The sequence below is a fragment of the Pan paniscus genome, chromosome 14 (genome assembly GCF_029289425.2).
Source record: "Pan paniscus chromosome 14, NHGRI_mPanPan1-v2.0_pri, whole genome shotgun sequence".
NCBI classification, from domain to species: Eukaryota; Metazoa; Chordata; class Mammalia; order Primates; family Hominidae; genus Pan; species Pan paniscus.
This window is the reverse complement of record NC_073263.2, coordinates 79,457,392-79,463,782: the sequence shown is the minus strand read 5'-3', so window position 1 is coordinate 79,463,782 and position 6,391 is coordinate 79,457,392. Positions and strand designations below refer to the sequence as shown.

The 6,391-nt window shown below is 36.0% G+C and overlaps 1 long non-coding RNA gene across 1 annotated transcript in view; it reads right to left on the bottom strand.

Moving 5' to 3' along the window:
* Positions 1-6,391, bottom strand: part of LOC134728805 (uncharacterized) — a 52,478-nt gene that overhangs the window by 13,892 nt on the left and 32,195 nt on the right. The gene's annotated exons all lie outside the window — the stretch shown is intronic.

The following is a 6,391-nucleotide window of genomic DNA, read 5'->3' as shown; positions in this document are numbered from 1 at the left end:
TTCACAAAATGCAAGGTCCCTACTTGATAAGAGACAGTGATGATAAACTTTAATATGAGGCAAAATGAAATGAGCACTAAATAACTGCATACTGATTGCTGCAGAAGTTCACCTGTCTGTGTCTCTCAGCATGTAATCCCTTTCTTCACCCAACAAAAATAATCCAGAATTAGCAATTGCTTTTTTCCCAGACAGTAAGGTCAAACCCAGCCGAGTATTCCAGAGGTTGCTATCATTTACCCCTGACCTTTCCTGGATTTCAGCTGCCTAATTTTAGCTGGCACTTCAAAATACAAGTGTTCTGAATCCCAAGGGCCATATGAGAAGTACAGAAAAGGATAACATAGGAAATACTCTCGTAGAGCAGTTGCCAAAAAGAGCCTTTGTTTTCTTGAACAGTTAGTTGTTAAGCAATAATAATAATAATGCCATCACAATTTATTATAGTAAAAGTACGCAGAAAAAATATAATTTACATAAGCCAAAGAAAACCAAGAGATGTGCAGCTCTAAGATGTAGAGGTCCAGAAATTCAAAAATTGTACAGGCCAAGCTTATAGAAAGCAGTGACTCTGGCATGACTGACTGACTAGCAAACATTATTAGTCAGCCTTTGAAATGACACACATTTAAAAATCAAAAGATTGAATAAGTATAATCAATTTAGAAGTCCTGTTGAACACTTCCCGGATTCAAGACTCACTTGAGCAGAGGGAATAACCCTATCATGTTAGAAAGGAAGTATGTATGATCAGAAAAACACCGAAAGTCCAAAAAATGTGATATCCTTGATTGTGTCTGCAATTTAGTTGACCTCAAACAAGTCAGTTAACATATCAGAGCTTCAGTTTAATTATCTATAAAATATAAATATTAATATATTTACTAATTCTTACATCCAATCAATACATGTTAGTATATGTACTATATAAAATACCCACCAATGTATAAGTATACAAAAATGCAAAAGGCATAGCTACTGCCATCTGGAAACTCACAATCTAATAGAGAACACAGACACATAAACAAATAAAGGCAGTTAATACATTTTAGGTACCCAAATATAGATATGTGCATAGTAAGAATCCCGGAGTTTAGGAGAACTCATCCAAGAAGATGGTACTCAAGTTGAGCCTTAAAGGAAGTTTGCTAAGCTAACAAGGGTTTAATGGCATTACTGGAAAAATTACTATCATCCAAGAAATGTGAAAGGGGTAAAGGAACATGGCCAGTTCAGGTGAAGGGTTGACACGTAGCATGCTGGGGAGGGGTTGTGAGAGGCAGGGCTGGAGATGCAGGCAGGTCAGGAAGAACTCACATTCTTGGATGAGTTCTCCTCAACTCCAGGATTCTTACCATCTACATATCTATATTTGAATATCTAAAATAAATTAACTCCCTTTATTTGTTTATGTGTCTATCTTCTCTATTAGATTGTGAGTTCCCAGATGGCAAGAGCTATGCCTTTTACATTTTTGTATGCTTACACATTCGTGGGTAAACTATAATCATATAGCTGTTTGCTCTTTACCATGGGCTAGTGTTTCTCAAGTATCTGAAGACCATATATCACAGAGTCATTTTGGATGATTTATTAAAAATGCGAATTCCTGGCTCCCAACTCTGAACTATACAATCAGAACTCCCAGGATGGGACCCAGAAATATTTACTTTAATGAATACTTCAAGTAGCCCTTATGCACCTAAAATTGGAGAAGCGCTACCATATAGATATTTGCAAAACATTGAGTATTTTCAACAAACAGTCACAGGATTAAGTTCTGCTTGCCTAAGACTGCTTTGAAAACAGCGTAGAACATGGGCTAAAGGACTACAAGACAGAAAGCGGACAGACTGGATAAACAGCTACCACAATTAACAGGTGAAAAGATGCAGCTCTGAGAGAGGAAAGTGTGCAGGCCGGGCTGTAGAAACAGGGCAGATCTGGAAGGGCGGAGTCAGCAGGGCATACTGGCCAGATGTGAGAGAGGAAGCTCAGTTAAGAGGTTTCTGGTTAGAATGGCCATTAACCTAGACCAGGGGTCAACAAACTATGGCCAGAGGGCCAAATCCAGCCTGCTGGTCTGTTTTTGTAAGTAAAATCCTATTGGAATGCAGTCAGACCCATTTGCTTATGTATCGTAACAGCATAGTTGAATAGTTAACAGCATAGTTGAATAGTTAACAGAAACATACAAATGGCCTAAAATATTTACTATCTGGCCTTTCCAGAAAAATATTTCTGACCCCTGATTTAAATAAGAAATATTAAAGAAAAAGAGAGGCAGCAATTGAGTTGAAAGAGAAAAGAGTTCTGGAGATGTAATGAATTCCATTTGGAAAATAATGACTTAAGGTATCATGGAGCATTCACAGAGAAAATTAGGAGGCATCTCTGGGTTAAAGACACAGACTTGTTTATTATGGTTTCGAGATGCTAATTAAAGAAGGGGGTGAATAGCAATACTAGAGGAGAAGTCAAAGAGTAGAAAAAAAGGAAACAAGAGATGGAGAGTAAACTGGCAGAGGTCCCAAATCCAAGAAGACTGGGCAGAGAAGAGAAATTCAGAAAAGACTGCAAGGAACAAAGAAAACTGGTGTCATGAAAGTCTAGAGGAAGGGGATGCCAAGGCAAAGGAGTAGGCTGAGAATCTGAGCAAAATGAACAGAAAAGAGATCTTTGTAACTGACAATCTGAAAAACATCAGAGACCTCATCTAAAGCAGTTTGTGTGTCTGCATGTTGTGTGTGTGTGTGTGTGTTTGCGTGTGAAAGAGAGAGACAGAAAGAGGACAATATATCTCTGTTTTCTTATTTCCTGTACATATATATATATACATACACATATATATATTTTACATATATATATCATATATAATGTAACTTTAGTAGTAGAGAAGGATTAATGGTTAAATATAGTGGATTAAACATATATGTGTTTTTCCTCATCCTTCTAAAATTCCACTAAAATGACCAAAAAAAAAATTAAATATATAAACCCACAAGGACAGAGATGAAAGAAATGACACCAGCCAACTAGAAATGTTAACAAAATTGTGTAAGATGGAAACCAGGTAGATGGACAACTTATTCAGATTTTTGCTTTCTCTACTAAATGTCTATCCAAGAAGCAAGGAGGCTGACATGGTTCACAACCCAGACCTGCCTCAGGAAGGGAGGCAGCAGCTTCCCTGGAAGGGAAGACAAGGGACTGAAGTAAGGCCAAAAATGAAAGAATTGATTCTAAGTCTAACAGATCCTGGCGTCCATAATTTCCCTATATAATCAGTATTGTTGAAAGTCAGATGACTTATTTTCTGAAGAGGTTGTGTCAGATTTTCTCTGGACTTTGGACTTCATCACAGCAAGAACAGCTGAAGGTAGAAATGTGGCCCCTGTCTGCAATAAAAAAGATTTAGCAAAGACTTGCCCCATAAACAGTGAGATCTTTAGCCCACATCCCTTTTAGCAGTGACTAGCAGCCTTATATGTCCCAGCAAGAGAATGGAGATTCTGTTCTGAAAAAAAAAACCTGCCCCAGGGAAAAAAATACCCGCAAATATCAACATCAGAGTAAGAAGGGTTCTCACTGAAATGGGCTATGTTCTTGCTCCTTTCTGCCCACGTACATAGAATTTCCCAGTGGCCTCTGTGCCACATTTTGAAACATGAATGAGTAGGCAAAAGCCAGTAGACCTTTTAGGAAACACAGAGCAATAAGAAACAAGAAGCAAAGCCAGTGTGATATATGAGAAAAAGGAACATTCAGAGATCGAGAAAGTGCTCTTGGAAACTGAAAATATGCTAGGAGAAATAAAACACAGTAAAAGAGTTTCAACAGTCAAAGTTGAGAAAAGTAGAATATGAAGTTACTCTGCCAAAGTGTGTTTCCACAAAACTAAGGAAGAAAATGAAGGAATCCAGGAAACAGGTGACTCCAACACAGGAAATACTCAAAAGCTATTCCCAAGATGATAGAGGGGAAAAAAAAACCTAGCCTGTCTATGAAGCAATCAGTCAATCTGTCTTGTTAAAAGCAGAAGAGCAGAGGAAGAGTATCTCCAAGGAAACATACAACATATGGGAGTTTGTAGTCCCATGAGAGCATCCGAGGATAAATGAATGACAGCTACATAGAACAGCAAGCAAACAAGAAGAAATTAGACAATTGTCAGTCTCCCCCAAAATTCTTGCTTATATAGAAAAAATATATATAATCATAGCTATATAGCTTGGATATGAGCAAATTCACCTTGTCTAAATAAACACTAAAATTGTTTTAAACAAAACTGTGACATGAATAAATTGAAAGAAAAAGTAGAAGGAAAGTGTGCTTGATAGTTATGGCTTAAGAAAGTCACATCTTAATTTTCAATAGTAAAAATCCAACATTCACTTTGGGAAACAATTGAGGAGCATCTAGGAAAGTTGAAGATGCTAATCCTATGATTAAAAACATTCCACTTATAGAGAAACCACTTGTATGACCAGGATATAGACAGCAAAATATTCACAGAAGCATTGTTTCATCCAAAAATGAAAACAATTCAAGCTCCATCAGCTATAGTTTAAATAACTAAATTTTGTGGTATATCCATACAATGGAACCCTCTTCAACAGGTTTCTCGACCTCAGCACTATTGACATTTTGGCCCAGAAAACTGCTTGTTATGGGGGTTATCCTGTATTTGGTAGGATGCTAGGAACATCCCTAGCCCCAACCAGTAGACACCAGTATTGTTCCCCCCTCCCCAGGTGTGACAACCACAATGTTTCCAGACATTGTCAAATGCCTCCTAGGGGAGAGCTGCTCCCATTGAGAACTGCAGCACTACTGTATGAGCCCATTAATATAAAGTTCAAAATCTGGGAAAACCAAGCTCTATTTTACAGAGATGCATACATAGTTGATTTAAAAAATAAGCAAAGGAAGGCAAGGAAATTTATTATACAAATAAGGACAATTGCTATTCTTGAGAGACAGAGGACAGTTGTGATTTGGAAGAGATGTATGGGGATCTTTTGGCCTTGGAGCAGTAATTATGATGATGATGATGAGGTTATTAATTTATAAGTTTATTCTTCATGTAAATGTACTTGTTAATGTGTAATACAGTTATATGTGTAATGTGTAATTCAGTTATAATATGTGTAATATGTGTAATGTGTAATAATATACGTATAATATGTGTAATGTTATCTGTGTAATGTGTAATATAGTTATATGTGTAATGTTAATGTGTAGTACAGTTATAATACATGTTTTATAAATAATAAAATTTTATAATTATTTTTAAGTATACATGTCTTATGTCCTTTTCTGTATGTGTTACGTTTAAAAATTGTGAAAGTAAAAAAATAAGCATATAAGTAAGATCTAATTGAAAAACAAAAAGTAGCAGTATAAACATATTATTTAGAAATGTGATGAGATATGCCTGCAAAAGCTGGGGGGAAGAAGAAGAAGAAAGTATTGTTTTAGGAGTTTACAATTCACAAGAGCTAAAGGGGAGGTACAGTGAGCTGTTATTATTCCATACGAGCATTGTTGCAGTCCATGAAGTACATATATTAGTTTAATAAATGAAATAAATTATTTTTTAAAATGGAATAGTGGTCGAGTGGGGTATGTGGACACATTTCATGGATCATGAGCTCTGTGGCTATTTAAGCTAGATAGTTTATGTGCTTATCAATCACAATGGTGTTGATTATATTCTGCATGTCTGGATTCTTTTGGGTTGGCAAAAGTATCCATAGGTTATTTTACTAAATGACCAATATAGAAGCATGTTGCGGTGATTACTAAAGACATTGTGCAAACAAATCTCAAAAAGGATTTTAAAACTATATTACTTTCAATACAATAGGCAAATTTAAATGCCTCACTAAATTAATTATTGAAAGCTTAAACTTTTGGCAAAATCAAAAGAAACAGAGAAAAAGAAAACACTGATGGGTAATTGAAAGTGAGTTTAATTTCATCACATAGCAGGTGGTACTAGAAAAATTATTTTTTCTAAAAGGGTGAAACGTAAGTGTAATCAATAATAATTAGGCATCATCATCCTAGTACACTTTCAGGCCAGGATATTTTTAATTATTCCAGTTGCTTAACCTGACATTTTGGTCATGTTTGGAAACTCATTGTATAAGTATATATTAAAAGATGGTAGAGAAAACCAAGTTACAAATCTGGGATTAAGTAACACTTCATTTTTTTCCTTTCAACAGATCTAAAATAATCACTCACACAACATGGAGTTTGGTGAACCATGATAGAAAAAGCACAGAGTCACCTGGAATCTGTGGCACTTAAGAAAGTCTTCTTAGGGTAAGTGACATTTCAACTGGAGTCTAGAGTGAGTAAGTTGGCCAGTGGGGAGCACAAG